The sequence below is a fragment of the Bufo bufo genome, chromosome 3 (genome assembly GCF_905171765.1).
Source record: "Bufo bufo chromosome 3, aBufBuf1.1, whole genome shotgun sequence".
Taxonomy (NCBI): domain Eukaryota; kingdom Metazoa; phylum Chordata; class Amphibia; order Anura; family Bufonidae; genus Bufo; species Bufo bufo.
The window spans coordinates 582,860,540-582,878,379 of NC_053391.1; positions in this window are offsets into that span (position 1 = coordinate 582,860,540).

A 17,840-nucleotide genomic window follows, 5' to 3' on the forward strand; every position below is an offset into this window, starting at 1 on the left:
GATGAGTGGAAGACCGCGTTTAACACCAGGACCGGTCATTATGAATCCTTGGTTATGCCCTTTGGGTTGTGCAATGCGCCCGCAGTCTTTCAGGAATTCATCAACGATGTTTTCCGTGACCTGTTGCAGCAGTGTGTGGTGGTCTATTTGGATGACATCTTGGTATATTCTGAATCCATGGAGGCCCACATTCTGGATGTCAGACGAGTGTTGCAACGGTTACGAGAGAACAAGCTGTTCGGTAAGCTTGAGAAATGCGAATTTCACCGATCCCAGGTAACCTTTTAGGTTACATCATTTCCGCTGAGGGGTTCTCCATGGATCCTGAGAAGGTTTCGGCTGTCTTACAGTGGCCCCAGCCCAGTGGTCTTCGTTCCCTGCAGCGCTTTTTGGCTTCGCCAATTATTATCGGAAGTTCATCAGGACTTTTCCATGCTAGCCAAGCCTCTCACGGATTGACCAGGAAGGGCAGTAATTCCCAGGTCTGGCAGCTCGAGGCCATCCGAGCTTTTGAGGCTCTAAAGTCCGCCTTTGTGTCGGCTCCGATTCTGTCGCATCCCAACCCTGGGTTGCCCTTTGTCCTCGAGGTGGACGCGTCTGAGACGGGAGTAGGCGCCCTTCTGTCTCAGCGTAGAACACCAGAGGGTCCTCTGCTTCCTTGTGGGTTTTACTCCCGGAAACTGTCTTCCGCGGAGTGCAACTATCAGATTGGTGACAGGGAGTTATTGGCCATCGTGCAGGCCCTTAAAGAATGGAGGCACTTGCTCGAGGGTTCGGTGGTTCCGGTCCTCATCCTGACGGACCACAAGAATCTGACCTACCTTTCTGAGGCCAAGAGATTGACACCACGTCAGGCCAGATGGGCTCTGTTCTTGTCACGTTTTAATTACGTGGTCTCCTACCTACCCGGTTCCAAGAACATCAGGGCGGATGCCTTATCACGGCAGTACTCCGAGCTGTCCAGGGAGGAGTCGATTCCGACTTCGGTCATACCTCCGAATCATATCTTGGCCGCCATTCGCACCAGCCTGACCTCTCCCCTGGGTGAGCAGATTTTGGCGGCTCAATCTGGTGCCCCCTCTGGGAGACCCAACGGCAGATGTTTTGTGCCTGAGGAGTTGCGCACTCGGTTGTTGCGAACCTACCATAACTCCAAGACCGCGGGGCATCCTGGAAAGAATCAGCTGTCCTGGGCTGTTTCACGTCTGTTCTGGTGGCCTTCCCTACGTTCCGACATCGCCGCATATGTAGCGGCATGCTCCGTTTGTGCCCAGAGTAAGTCCCCTCGGCACCTTCCGTTGGGCCTTCTGCAACCCATAGCCACCGGGGAGCGCCCATGGTCACACCTGGGGATGGATTTCATTGTGGACCTCCCTGCATCCCGAGGCCATACGGTCATTCTCATGATTGTGGATCGGTTTTCCAAAATGTGCCACTGTGTTCCTCTCAAGAAGTTACCCTCTGCACAAGAGTTGGCCACGATTTTTGCCAGGGAGGTCTTCCGGTTGCACGGTTTGCCCAAGGAGATTGTGTCGGATCGGGGGAGTCAGTTTGTGTCCAGGTTCTGGCGCGCCTTTTGCTCCCAGTTGGGGATTCATCTCTCCTTCTCCTCGGCCTACCACCCTCAGTCCAATGGGGCCGCAGAACGATCCAATCAGGCCTTGGAGCAATTCCTTCGTTGCTATGTCTCCGATCACCAAGACAATTGGGTTGACCTCCTGCCTTGGGCTGAGTTTGCCAGGAACACGGCGGTGAACTCTTCCTCTGGGACGTCTCTCTTCATGGCCAATTATGGGTTCCAACCTGCCGTGTTACCGGAGGTATTCTCTCCCCAGGATATTCCGGCTGTGGAGGATCACCTTTCCGTCCTACGTGCTTCTTGGGTACTTATCCAGAAGTCCCTTGAGGTCTCTGCGCAGCGCCAGAGACTCCAGGCTGATCGCAGACGAGCGCCTGCTCCTTCCTACCAGGTCGGAGACCGTGTATGGTTGTCCACCCGCAACCTAACCTTCGAGTGCCCACTCCCAAGCTGGCGCCTCGCTTTGTTTGGTCCCTCCGAGTGCTTCGCAGGGTAAACCGGTAGCCTATGCCCTTGCGCTTCCTCCTGGCATGCGGATCTCCAACGTGTTTCATGTCTCCCTGTTGAAGCCACTGGTGTGTAATCGTTTCACTTCCTCGGTTCCTCGGCCTCGTCGGTCCAAGTGGGCAATCGTGAGGAGTATGAGGTGAGCAATATCCTGGACTCACGCCTGGTCCGCGGTCGGGGTGCAGTTTTTGGTCCATTGGCGTGGTTATGGTCCAGAGGAGCGTTCCTGGGTTCCCTCCGCAGATGTCCATGCTCCTGCCTTGCTCCGAGCCTTCCACGCACGCATCCCTCAGAAACCGTTCTTTACTCCGCGGAGGAGGGGCCCTTGAGGGGGAGGTACTGTCATGGTCTTACCTTCTTGCTGTTCTCCTTCGTTTGACATGTGCTGGCGGCCATCTTGGTTTCTGGGTTTCTTGTAGCCTCCCACCCTGCGGCTCCTCCTTCCCACTGGGAGGAGCTGGATGCCCAGCTCATATATATAGGAGGTCTGTGGCTTCAGTTCCTTGCTTGGTCCTCCTGTGTTCACATGCTTCTAGACTGCTGCTGCTTCTGGTTCCTGATCCTGGTTTCGTCCGACTACCCTGCTGGTTCCTGATCCTGGTTTCGTCGACTACCCTGCTGGTTCCTGATCCTGGCTTCGTCTGACTACCCTGCTGGTTCCTGATCCTGGCTTCGTCTGACTACCCTTCTGGTTCCTGACCTCTGGCTTCGCAAAGACTCTGCTCGGTTTCGCCATCCGTTTGGACTTTTGCTTTACAGCTTTATTTTCAATAAAGCCTTCTTATTTTCACTTATCTCTTGTTGTACGTCTGGTTCATGGTCCCGTGACAGTGGATCAATAGGCGTCTGTGTTGTTTCTGATAATGGCCATACCCCTTGCCTCAGGTGTTGCTAATGTGGTAATTTAACCTTCCTTATTTATTGTTGCTTCTCCCACAGTACTGTGCGGTTTATAGCTTCAGTTTCAGTTGTGGATTGCTGGTGTGTGGATCTCGGCAGAGTTCCTGGTGCTCCTTTGAAGTTAAGTCTTTCCTTTCCGTTTTGTATTTTGTTTGGGTTCTATGTGTTGAATTTCCCTATTGTTTGTATTAGGCCTAAAGGAGACTACTGTTCGTCCTTCCTTTTGGAGGAACAGGTAGTCTCCTCCCTGCTATTAGTACCAGGGTCCTATAGGGCTAGATAGGACTCTAGGTATTCCTGCGTATGAACACACCTACCTTTGGGGTCTGTTCATACTGGTAGTCAGTCAGGATTTGGGTTAGGGTTTTACTAGGAGGTGTCCATCTTCCTTCCCTAGTTCTCAGGCCTGATTCCCTGTACCCCTCTTATGCTCAGTGTGGTGTTTCCCTCCCACACCGAGGTGTGACATTATATTGTGGCGCTCATATTTATCACATTTGTAGAACATGCTCTTACAAAACTGACCTATTTCTTCAAGTTGTGATTGAGAAATCCTGTTGCTTGAAAACACCATAGCAAGCAATTACTTAATAACTACTCAGGGATAATGGCGTGCACAGTCTGAAAAATAATTCTCACCATCTTTAATTGGTCTTTAACCCCATCATGACAAGATGTTCACCTCCATTCCACTACTCTAATATAGTTGGCATTTTTTAGCACGTAGGTTCTATAAGAAGATCTTGTGCTGTTACATGTATACATTTAAGATATTGCTGTACATTTACATCAGCATTCCTTAAATAATCAATTATAAAGTTAGCTGTAATTGAGTAATGTATTTCTTTTACCTTTATTGCTTCTATCTTCCGTTTTGGGCTGTAGTCACATGACCATGTCCATGCTGTGATGTCAGGGGTGCACCTAGCCTTTCTGCTGCCTGAGACGAAAACTGAAACTGCACCCCCCCCCCCCAGTAGCGTCGCCAGGGGGGGGGCCAGAGGGGGCCACAGCCCCCCCTACATCACGCTGTGCCCCCCCATGTGCCCCCCCAACTAAAATGACCCCCCAAGTGAGCCACCGCAGTCGGGCACAGGGAGATGAGCGCTTCCATTGCGCTCATCTCCATAGTAATCTGCCTGTGCTGCGGCGGGGCAGGGGAGGGAGAGTCGTGTCCCTTCCCTTTCCTCTGATAGGCTGCAGGCACTAGGCCGGCAGCCTATCAGAGGCCGGCGCAGGCGGCGTGATGACGCCATTGCGCCGCCTGAGCCATACAGCGCGGGACACAGGCCGGAAGAGGCCTGCATCGCATCGCTGACATGGAGGTAAGTATAAGTGGTTTTTTTTTACAATTGTTTTACAGGCACATTAGGGGGGCTCTTGTTACTGGCACATTGGGGGGCTTATTACTGGCACATTGGGGGGCTTATTACTGGCACATTGGGGGGCTTATTACTGGCACATGACAGGGGGCTTATTACTGGCACATGATGGGGGGCTTATTACTGGCACATGATGGGGGGCTTATTACTGGCACATGGTGGGGGGCTTATTAGAATACTGACACATGATGGGGGGACCTATTACTGGCACATGATGGGGGGCTTATTACTGGCACGTAATGGGGGCTTATTACTGGCACGTGATGGGGGGCTTATTACTGGCACGTGATGGGGGCTTATTACTGGCACGTGATAGGGGCTTATTACTGGCACGTGATGGGGGGCTTATTACTGGCACGTGATGGGGGCTTATTACTGGCACGTGATGGGGGGCTTATTACTGGCACGTGATGGTGGGCTTATTACTGGCACGTGATGGGGGGCTTATTACTGGCACGTGATGGGGGGCTTATTACTGGCACATGATGGGGGGGCTTATTACTGGCACATGATGGGGGGCTTATTACTGGCACATGATGGGGGGCTTATTACTGGCACATGATGGGGGGGGCTTATTACTGGCATATGATGGGGGGCTCTTGTTACTGGAACATGGGGGGGGCTCTTGTTACTGGAACATGGGGGGGGCTCTTGTTACTGGAACATTGGGGGGGCTCTTGTTACTGGAACATTGGGGGGCTCTTTTTACTGGCACGTGATGGGGGCACTTATTACTGGCACGATATTGGTGGGCACTATAGGGGCATCTACTGAGGCCACAACAAAGAAGGGGTATTTTATATGGGGGGCTCTGTACAGTAGCATTTTGTACTGCGACACATTATGGTGGGTACTATGGGGAAGGGGGGAGAGGAGTACTATGGAGTCATCTACGGGGGGCACTAAGAAGGGGTATTTTATAATTGCAAATTATGGGGGACACTGAGGGCATCTACTGGGGCACGATATATGGGGAATTTTATACTGGTACATTATGGGGGGCACTAGGAGGAAGGGGGGAGAGGAGCACTATGGGGGCATTTACTGGGGGCACTATATAGGGGTATTTTATACTGGCACATTATGGGGGACATTAGCTCAACTGGGGGCATTACAAGGGGGTATTTTTTGCACTGACACATTATAAGGCCTCATGCACACGACCGTTGTGTGCATCCGTGGCCGTTGTGCCGTTTTCCGTTTTTTTTCGCGGACCCATTAACTTTCAATGGGTCCGTGGAAAAATCGGAAAATGCACCGTTTTTGCAGCCGCATCCGTGATCCGTGTTTCCTGTCCGTCAAAAAAATATGACCTGTCCTATTTTTTTGACGGACAACGGTTCACGGACCCATTCAAGTCAATGGGTCTGTAAAAGAACACGAATGCACACAAGATTGGCATCCGCGTCCGTGATCCGTGGCCGTAGGTTACTTTCATACAGACGGATTCGAAGATCCGTCTGCATAAAAGCTTTTACAGAGATGAGTTTTCACTTCGTGAAAACTCAAATCCGACAGTATATTCTAACACAGAGGCGTTCCCATATGGATGGGGACGCTTCTAGTTAGAATATACTACAAACTGTGTACATGACTGCCCCCTGCTGCCTGGCAGCACCCGATCTCTTACAGGGGGCTGTGATCAGCACAATTAACCCCTCAGGTGCTGCAGGGGTTAATTGTGCATATCATATAAGAGATCAGGGGCTGCCAGGCAAGAGGGGGCAGACCCCCCTCCCTCCCCAGTTTGAATATCATTGGTGGCCAGTGTGCGGGCCCGCCCCCCACCCCCCGCTATTGTAATATCATTGGTGGCCAGTGTGCGGCCTCCCCCGCCCCCCCCCTCCCTCTATTGTAATATCATTGGTGGCCAGTGTGCGCCCCCCCCCCCCCGCTATTGTAATATCATTGGTGGCCAGTGTGCGCCCCCCCCGGCCCCCCCTCTATTGTATTAATATCATTGGTGGCCAGTGTGCGGCCTCCCCTCCCCCCCTTCCTCCTCCTACTGGTAAGTGACAGGTCTGTGCGGCGCATTGCTTAATGATCTGTCACTTACCAGTAGGAGGAGCTCCCGGCCGGACACAGACATCGCAGCAGCCAGCAGGTAAGTATGATGCTTCTAATATTGTAATATTGCTAAGTAACCATGGCAACCAGTCCTGCAGTAGCGTCCTGGTTGCCATGGTTACCGATCGGAGCCCCAGAGCGATTAAACTGGGACTCCGATCGGAATCTCCGCTGCCACCAATGATCGGGCAGGGGGGGGGGGGGGGAGGGGCGGCCCCCCACTGACCAATGAAATTACAATAGAGGGGGGTGAGGGGGGCCGACGGAGGCCGCACACTGGCCACCAATGAAATTACAATAGAGGGGGGGATGGTGGCCGACGGAGGCCGCACACTGGCCACCAATGATATTACAATAGAGGGGGGGCGGGGGGGCCACACACTGGCCACCAATGATATTCAAACTGGGGAGGGAGGGGGGTCTGCCCCCTGCTGCCTGGCAGCCCTGATCTCTTACAGGGGGCTATGATACGCACAATTAACCCCTTCAGGTGCGGCACCTGAAGGGTTAATTGTGCTGATCACAGCCCCTGTAAAAGATCGGGTGCTGCCAGGCAGTCATGTACACAGTTCGTAGTATATTCTAACTAGAAGCGTCCCCATCACTATGTCGGATCTGAGTTTCACGATGTAACTCAAATCCGATGGTATATTCTAACATAGAGGCGTTCCCATGGTGATGGGGACGCTTCAAGTTAAAATATACCATCGGATTGGAGAAAACTCCGATCCTATGGTATATTAACTCCTGACTTTACATTGAAAGTCAATGGGGGACGGATCCATTTGAAATTGCACCATATTATGTCAAAGTCAAACGGATCTGTCCCCATTGACTTGCATTGTAATTAAGGACGGATCCGTTTGGCTCCGCACGGCCAGGCGGACACCAAAATGACATTTTTTTCATGTCTGTGGATCCTCCAAAAATCAATGAAGACCCACGGACGAAAAAACGGTCATGGATCACGGATCACGGACCAACGGAACCCCGTTTTGCGGACCGTGAAAAAATACGGTTGTGTGCATGAGGCCTAAAGATAATTATTTCTACTGGGGGGGCATTATGGTGGGCTTTATCACTCCCCCATGGTATGACCCCCTAGTAGCAGCACCAGCCTCTCCCTGCTCTGCTATCCCTCTACCCCTTCTCCAAATCCATATTATGAAATCTTTCTCATTAGGATAAAACACAACATCAGCTCCGCCGAGCCCCCGGCCAAGTGTTGAAGTGGCGTCCGAGATCCCCAAGGGTCAAGCCAAGTAATTGTAAGTTTTCATGTGAAATATGTTTATGTTATACACATATAGCCTACACTGTGCCACACAATATACAGTATACCTCTACATTGTGCCACACAATGTACAGTATACCTCTACATTGTGCCACACAATGTACAGTATACCTCTACACTGTGCCCCACAATGTACAGTATACCTCTACACTGTGCCCCACAATGTACAGTATACCTCTACACTGTGCCCCACAATGTACAGTATACCTCTACTCTGTGCTCCACAATGTACAGTATACCTCTACACTGTGCTCCACAATGTACAGTATACCTCTACACTGTGCCCCACAATGTACAGTATACCTCTACACTGTGCCCCACAATGTACAGTATACCTCTACACTGTGCCCCACAATATACAGTATACCTCTACACTGTGCCCCACAATATACAGTATACCTCTACACTGTGCCACCCAATATACAGTATACCTCTACACTGTGCCACCCAATATACAGTATACCTCTACACTGTGCCACACAATATACAGTATACCTCTACACTGTGCCCCACAATATACAGTATACCTCTACACTGTGCCACCCAATATACAGTATACCTCTACACTGTGCCACACAATATACAGTATACCTGTACACTGTGCCACCCAATATACAGTATACCTGTACACTGTGCCACCCAATATACAGTATACCTCTACACTGTGCCACACAATATACAGTATACCTCTACACTGTGCCACACAATATACAGTATACCTCTACACTGTGCCACACAATGTACAGTATACCTCTACACTGTGCCACCCAATATACAGTATACCTCTACACTGTGCCACACAATATACAGTATACCTCTACACTGTGCCCCACAATATACAGTATACCTCTACACTGTGCCACCCAATATACAGTATACCTCTACACTGTGCCACACAATATACAGTATACCTCTACACTGTGCCACCCAATATACAGTATACCTCTACACTGTGCCACCCAATATACAGTATACCTCTACACTGTGCCACCCAATATACAGTATACCTCTACACTGTGCCACACAATATACAGTATACCTCTACACTGTGCCACACAATATACAGTATACCTCTACACTGTGCCACAGCATCTAGAAAATGCAGCATGTTCTATCTTTGGTGGGGGGGTTTTCACAAGAAGAAAACCATAAAAATCGAATGGTTTGTGCAACCTAACTTAGGTCATACATTTTGTTGTGTTTTTCACACTTGTTCATTTGAGTGAATGGGTCAAGAGACAAAAAAATTAACCCCACTAAAGTATAATCGTTTTTTTTACTGAGGCTTCTAGACGATGCGGTGTATTATTCTTTAGGTTTTTGTTTTCAGTGACATGAAACGCACATGAAAATTGATGACATCAGCACTGAAATAACGCAAGAATAGAATGCAGAAAACACTGAAGCAAAACTGAAGGTAACACATCAGCTTTGCAATGACAGAACTCACTGTGATTTAAAGGGGGTGTCTCACTTCAGCAAATAGCATTTATTATGTAGAGGAAGTTAATACAAGCCACTTACTAATGTATTGTGATTCTGAATAAAAAATTTTATCACATTATACACTGCTCGTTCCCATGGTTATGACCACCCTGCAAACCATCAGCGGTGGCCGTGCTTGCACACTATAGGAAAAGGCATTAGCCTACAGTATGTGCGCTCTCACAGTCCCGGCCACCGGAGAAGCCGGCGCCTTTCCCTATAGTGTTGAAGCACGACTATCACTGATGGATTGCAGGATGGTCGTAACTACGAGCAGAGTATAATATGATAGAAAAATGAATCCAGCCAGCAAAGGAAGCAATATGGACAATCACAGTACATTAGGAAGTGCTTTGTATTAACTTTCCCTACATCATAATTGCCACTTGCTGACGTGAGAGAACCCCTTTAATATCACTATGTACATGAGGCCTAAAAATCTTCTTACTTCATGGGCACCAAACTATAAGCAATAAAATTAGGGACTTGTGCTGCCCCTTGTTGACTGAAAATGGTTGTGTATGGCATGATCAATAAATTAGAATGGATCACTCGCCATTTTGCAAAAGTGCATTACGCCATTTTTTTAATACATGTACTTGATCTGCTAGTTTAGTCTGGCAGGCTGCTGGCGGTTTGTACGAACGATCTGATGTGCGATTGCTTGTCCGCATTCTGACTGATCTTGATTTAACATGTATTGCAAGCTGACTCAGGCTTTTGTCCCAATAGATATTCTTTATGGTGTGAACCAGTGTAAAGGCTCCTAGAAATACATTTGGTACATAAGGCTGGTATTGCACTTTAAAAAATAACACCATAAAACTGCATGCATTTTTTATATGTTCACATATATTTTTTGTGCAGCGATTTTCTTTTTTGTTTGTGTGGCAGGTTTTCAGGAGTATTTTTCCCTATAGAGTACTAAACCACCTTAGAACTTAACATCTGGAGTTTTTTTCATTTTTTTTCATAAAAATGTTACACCAAAAACAATGATGATTACCTGTAGGCTCATGTACATGCATATTATGGATTTTGTACAGATCTGGCCCATGGAATTGTTTTTCTCCAGTTTTAGGCCTCTTGCACACGACCGTATATATTTTGCGGTCCGTAAAAAGGGATCCGCAAAAAATTTGGATGACGTCCGTGTGTATTCCGTATTTTGCAGAACGGAACAGCTGGTCCCTAATAGAACAGTACTATGCTTGTCCGTAATGTGGACAATAATAGCACATGTTCAATTTTTTTGCGGAACGGAAATACGGAAACGGATGAGTACCATCCGTTTTTTTTTTTTGCGGACCCATTGAAATAAATGGTTCTGTATACGGTCCGCAAAAAAAAAACAGAACGGACATTGAATGAAAATACGTTTGTGCGCAAGAGGCCTTAAGCTCAGGCACTGCTTTACATATACAGTACAGACCAAAAGTTTGGACACACCTTCTCATTCAAAGAGTTTTCTTTATTTTCATGACTATGAAAATTGTAGATTCACACTGAAGGCATCAAAACTATGAATTAACACATGTGGAATTATATACATAACAAACAAGTGTGAAACAACTGAAAATATGTCATATTCTAGGTTCTTCAAAGTAGCCACCTTTTGCTTTGATTACTGCTTTGCACTCTCTTGGCATTCTCTTGATGAGCTTCAAGAGGTAGTCCCCTGAAATGGTTTTCACTTCACAGGTGTGCCCTGTCAGGTTTAATAAGTGGGATTTCTTGCCTTATAAATGGGGTTGGGTTGAGGAGAAGTCAGGTGGATACACAGCTGATAGTCCTACTGAATAGACTGTTAGAATTGGTATTATGGCAAGAAAAAAGCAGCTACTTAGAAAAACGAGTGGCCATCATTACTTTAAGAAATGATGGTCAGTCAGTCAGCCGAAAAATTGGGAAAACTTTGAAAGTAAGGGCTATTTGACCATGAAGGAGAGCGATGGGGTGCTGCGCCAGATGACCTGGCCTCCACAGTCACCGGACCTGAACCCAATCGAGATGGTTTGGGGTGAGCTGGACCGCAGAGTGAAGGCAAAAGGGCCAACAAGTTCTAAGCATCTCTGGGAACTCCTTCAAGACTGTTGGAAGACCATTTCAGGGGACTACCTCTTGAAGCTCATCAAGAGAGTGCAAAGCAGTAATCAAAGCAAAAGGTGGCTACTTTGAAGAACCTAGAATATGACATATTTTCAGTTGTTTCACACTTGTTTGTTATGTATATAATTCCACATGTGTTAATTCATAGTTTTGATGCCTTCATAGTCATGAAAATAAAGAAAACTCTTTGAATGAGAAGGTGTGTCCAAACTTTTGGTCTGTACTGTACGTTATTAGAAATACTTCATACTACTAGTATTTATCCTATGGAGTAATATTATTTTCCTAGGGGAGGCACCATACATGACCATCACACAATATCTGTGATAGGACCAACGTGCTCCACCGCACAGGGTCTGTGCCTTATAAATGCCACCAATACTGTTTTTCCACATGCCACATAATTTATAGCTTTAACGTGGGATTACACTGGAAAATAATGAACAGCAATTATACAGAAGACATTTACTACAAAGCGTTTATCGCAGGTAACAAGCCTGCCGCTCCATAAATCAGCACCTATGACGTGCATGTGTAGACATGTCAGCCAGGCAAGTCGTGTGTACAGGTTTATAGAGGCAGACAGTGTTTAGATAGGACGCATTCACACAGACGTGTAACATTACTTGACTTGTACGTAGATATATTCCGAAGGAAGAGAGAAGAACAAGTATATGACAGAAATAGCTATACGTCTACACAAAACCATAAAATTCGCTATTCAAACACAATGTATTCCCCTGTTGGTGTTAACTGTGATATTGTGGCCGGACGTGGCAGAGCTTAGCTCAAACATAGGATCTTTGTCCACATTCGGGCAGAAGTACTGTGCAAGGGAACTCAGTTTAGAGCGGGCACACATACTTTACATTTGCAAATAGGCCTGGACGGCAACAAAGGGTATAACAGGAGCAAAGACAATTACAATGGTGGTTGTGGTGTTCCTTTTTCTATGCACCCATTTTCTGATAGCTGCAGGTCCCACCTCTGGGACCCACACTTATCTCCTAAATGGAGCCCCGGAAGTGGGAGGGCACACTGCACATGCGCAGCCGCCCTCCATTCATTTTTATGGGGCTGCCGAAAATGGCCGAGCACTAGCTCGGCTATTTCCGTCGGCCCATAGAAATGAATGGGAGCAGTGGTCGTACACGACAAAGGGAACCATTAGCACTAGTACAATACATAAATCATAAAAGTGCATGGACTTAAAGGGGTTGTGCCACTAATATAATGTCATGAGGGTGACATGACCTATTGCTGACCCTGTTGTGCCTGGGGTCAGAAGGTCGCAGCGGGTGGCTACTTGCTTGGTTTCTCAAGAGATCGCTCCATGACCTAGTGGTGAGAATAGATTCCGGTCCAGGTTTTCCTGCTTAGGTTTGAGATCCTTTTTGTCCCATTTTGGAACTTGTAGCTTTTCCTTTCAGCTCTTCTCTCTCAGCCACTCCCAGCTACTATATATTCTCCCTTTCTGCTTCCCTTGTTGCCAGATATAGACCTTCTTTCCAGATCTTCTAATCTGACCTGGTGGAGTTGCTGTGGAGCTGTTGGAACTGATGCTGTCTCCGGTTCTCTCCTGTTTGTCTCCCTTCTGGGATTGTTCATGTTGTTTGTCCTTTCCCTGTTGTTACCCTAGGTGTCAGTGGTGAGGACTAGTGCTCCCGCCGCCCTACTCACTACCTAGGGCTTATTTCAGGGTAAGCCAGGGACAAGGCAAGTGATCGGCAGAGAGCAGCCCGTCTAGGGATGTCAGGGCAGCCAGGTGCCAGTGCCAGGTGAGCTAGGGGTCACCACTCCTCCCTCTCCCTAGTAGTAAGGTACTCCTCTTCCCTCTGCTCCGCATGTCTGTTACCTGCCTAATCAGACGTGATATATAAATGTATCCTGCCAACAGATATCGCTGTTACATCACTTTCCCCAAATACCACCTTTTATGAAAACTGTCTTATTCAAAGGTTATTAGCCTACCATTACAACCTGTTGCAATTCAGTTAAGATTTACGATTGCTATTGGTTACGTCCTGCATTGGAGCCTTGTAATGTAGGACATAGGAAGCCTGATTGGTAAGAACAAGGGGAGTGGTTAGTGTCACATGGGTTGCTGATGTCAGGACACATCTCACCGCCCTAAGGCATGATGGGACAGTAGTCACATGACAAACCAGGAACTAGGATTCAAGCATGGGGGATAAGAGAAAACTGTAAATGAGGTAAATAAAAAAAATAAAAAAAATCCAATGGGATGGGGAACGGGAACTAGAATAATTGATGAAAATACACTTTAGAATGAAAAGTAATCTATGTCACAAACCCTTTAATGGAACCCGTTAGGAGTTTCATGCGGCCCAACCCACAGGCAACACAAAATACTGACAGGCTTCCTACCTGCAAAGAACTCTGGTGTAGATTTCTTAACACTTTAACCCACTTTTCTGACATTAAAATGTCGCACATTATGGTGCAAGTCCTATTTGCGCCAAAATTGGTGACTCTTTGAGCATCTTACCACTTTTTTGAAGAGGTGAGAAAAGGGGCAAGGTCTTAGAAGGAGGCTTCCCGCGGACCACCAGATTTCCTATAACTTAGTTACAGCTCAAGTCCACGCCAGCCACTAAGAAAATTCATCATGAATGGCGCTAGGCTGTCAGCATTTCTTAGTGCCGTGGTTCAGGCAGCATGAAACAGTGGCACTCCTGATAACATGCAGCATACTCTCGCCATGTGTTCTCTGATATCTTGGATTTATGTGGACAGGGAACGGCAGAATGAGAATTCAGATACCTGATGATTTAGCGTATAGGCACTCAGTTTCCAACAGTCATTCCTGACATTTGTATATCTAATCTGTAGGACTGGTGATATACCATTAAACATGAACCTGTGTAAGATATTGGTTAATATAACCTAATCCAAACACCATCAATCTCCAGCAGTATGTGTTGTAGTCATAGATGACACAAGACGCGCTGCTCCTGCAAAGAGAGTCACTGAAAAGTTCTTACTGGTTGCAGGAATTAATGTTTACAAAGCCTATGCTGCCCCTGTGTGTCAATGGGAGGTACTGCAAGTTAGTCAGGGCACGCTGCATAAGTGTTCAACCTCAAGGCAGACTTTTTAAAAAAAAATGTTTTTCTGCATAATAGATATGATTAGACTGTTATGATATTGACTAAATGTATTTTTTTGTCAAAGTCTCTCTCATCTCTGCAAACCGATCTACATTCCTTGCAATGAATAAACAGACTTTAGTACGCTTTTAGTACGAATTTACACGTGACCGTTTTTGTGCGGCAGAGAAAGTGAAGTGAAAAGCACTTGGAAGACGGTTTATATCAGGGATCAGCAACCTTCGGCACTACAATTCCCAGCATGCTCTATTCATTTCTATGAGAGTTCTGAGAGGAGCAGAGCAAGTATGCATGCTGGGAGTTGTAGTTTCACAACAGCTGGAGTGCCGGAGGTTGCCTACCCCTGGTTTATATTATACTACGCTGCTGTGTTTTTCACTTTATTGCTGCAGTTCTTGAGCACTCTTTTTTTTAATACCCGAGATCTAAAGGACACAAAAAAATGACAAACCCCCAATCACTTTTTTGTTTACATAAGATTTGCTCTACTTTTTCAGACAGATAAGTGGCGGTATGCTATGCCAGGCACAACTTGGTGGAGCCCAATAGCTTCACCATATCTCTTAGGGCTCATTCAGCAACTGTATGTGTCTTGCAGTCCGCAAATTGTGGGTTCGCAAAACATCATACCGGCAGTGTGTGTTCCACAATCTTTTTGCTCTATCTTTTTGCGGGGCCGCGGAATGGAAGTACAGATGGTGTGCTGTTCGTATCTTTTGCGGCCTCATTAAAATGAATGGGTCTGCATTAGTTCCTCAAAATTGCGGAATGGATGCGGACACATAAATATGGTCGTCTGAATGAGCCCTTAATCGGTTACTCTGTTGATTAAAGCGGATTTCCAGGATCCACACATTGATGACGTTTCAAAGGCTTTTATCGACAATTACATGACATTTATGCAAAGAGTCAGTATTTGCAGTGTTGGCCCTTCTTTTTCAGGACCTCTGCAATTCGACTGGGCATGCTCTCAATCAACTTCTGGGCCAATTCCTGACTGATAGCAACTCATTCTTTCATAATCACTTCTTGGAGTTTGTCAGAATTAGTGGGATTTTGTTTGTCCACCCCCCTCTTGAGGATTGACCACAAGTTCTCAATGGGATTAAGATCTGGGGAGTTTCCAGGCCATGTACCCAAAATGTCAACGTTTTGGTCCCCGAGCCACTTAGTTATATCTTTTTCCTTATGGCACGGTGCTCCATCGTGCTGGAAAATGCATTGTTTTTCACCAAACTGTTGTTGGATTGTTGGAAGAAGTTGCTGTTGGAGGGTGTTTTGGTACCATTCTTTATTCATGGCTGTGTTTTTGGGCAAAATTGTGAGTGAGCCCACTCCCTTGGATGAGAAGCAACCCCACACATGAATGGTCTCAGGATGCTTTACTGTTGGCATGACATAGGACTGATGGTAGCGCTCACCTTTTCTTCTCCGGACAAGCCTTTTTCCAGATGCCCCAAGCAATCGGAAAGAGGCTTCATCGGAGAATATGACTTTGCCCCAGTCCTCAGCAGTCCATTCACCAAACTTTCTGCAGAAGATCAATCTGTCCCTGATGTTTTTTTGGAGAGAAGTGGCTTCTTTGCTGCCCTTCTTGACACCAGGCCATCTTCCAAAAGTCTTCGCCTCACTGTGCGTGCAGATGCGCTCACACCTGCCTGCTGCCATTCCTGAGCAAGCTCTGCACTGGTGGCACTCCGATCCCGCAGCTGAATCCTCTTTAGGAGACGATCCTGGCACTTGCTGGACTTTCTTGGACGCCCTGAAGCCTTCTTAACATGAATTGAACCTCTTTCCTTGAAGTTCTTGATGATCCTATAAATTGTTTATTGAGGTGCAATCTTAGTAGCCACAATATCCTTGCCTGTGAAGCCATTTTTATGCAACGCAATTATGGCTGCACGCGTTTCTTTGCAAGTCACCATGGTTAACAATGGAAGAACAATGATTTCAAGCATCACCCTCCTTTTAACATGTCAAGTCTGCCATTTTAACCCAATCAGCCTGACATAATGATCTCCAGCCTTGTGCTCATCAACATTCTCACCTGAGTTAACAAGACAATTACTGAAATGATCTCAGCAGGTCGTTTAATGACAGCAATGAAATGCAGTGGAAAGGTTTTTTGGGATTAAGTTAATTTTCATGGCAAAGAAGGACTATGCAATTCATCTGATCACTCTTCATAACATTCTGGAGTATATGCAAATTGCTATTATAAAAACCTAAGCAGCAACTTTTCCCATTTCCAATATTTATGTCATTCTCAAAACTTTTGGCCACGACTGTAGACTATATCATAGTCTTGAAAAGTCATGTCTCAAGGCTTATTTTAGGAGCTGAACATTGACTTATAAGATAGCTGCCTTACATCTGGTGGCATTAGAGGCAGAGCTTGTTAAGAGCTCATTTGCATCCCTTTCCTCCCTGAATTCCAGAGGAGCATGTATGGCCTATAAGTCTCCTCACACTGATTAAGGTGCTCTCTCCCTAAGGAGAGTTAGTTCCCCCGACTCGGACACAGGCCTCTTACCCAGTCAAGCCAGTACTCTCTGCTCTGCACTGATGAGGGGCAATCACTCCGAAACAGCTGTCTGCAGATGGGGTGCTGGCTTATTTAATAGCCAAGTCATGTCTCAAGGCTTAGTTAAAGAGCTGAACATTGACTTATAAGATAGCTGCCTTACATCTGGTGGCATTAGAGGCAGAGCTTACTAAGAGCTCATTTGTATCCCTTCCATCCCAGTCTTGAAAAAGGACATGCTGCCGTCTACTCTGTTTGGTATTCTAGCCTCAGGATAGGTCATCAATATCAGAACCATGGGGGTCTAACACTGCTGTTCCCTGCTGCCTCCAAACCAGCACTTTGAGTGGAGCCGGAAGCACAGCTCTGTTCAGAGTGTACTGGATGCGCCGCGTTACTGCAGCACAGCTCCCATTCAAGTGAATGGCAACCCGGCATGGCCACTACACTTTACAGAAAGATGTGTCTCTAGCTTCATTCAAAGTGCTAGTTCCGGCACCAGAGCCTGCAGGGAAAAGCTGGTCGGTCAGGTTCCGTGTGTCAGACCCCATGGAGATACTGACGATCAATCTTGAGAACAGGTCATCAATGGAAATTATGGAAAATGTCTATAATACTATTTGAACTACACTAAAATGACACATTACTAGCACACCCCAGTATTAGCGAGATCTGTATTATTCAGTACAATAAATAGGAGCATTCATGGAGTGAAACATTGATGGCCTATCCTTAGGACTAAATGCCCAGCTTCATGATCTAGGTTTAATTCAATGATGGACACCAAGTTCAAAGTGTGACTTGTACCTCTGAATCGCATATAATTAAACCCCTGAAAATGCATACGGTGATGTCACTGCAC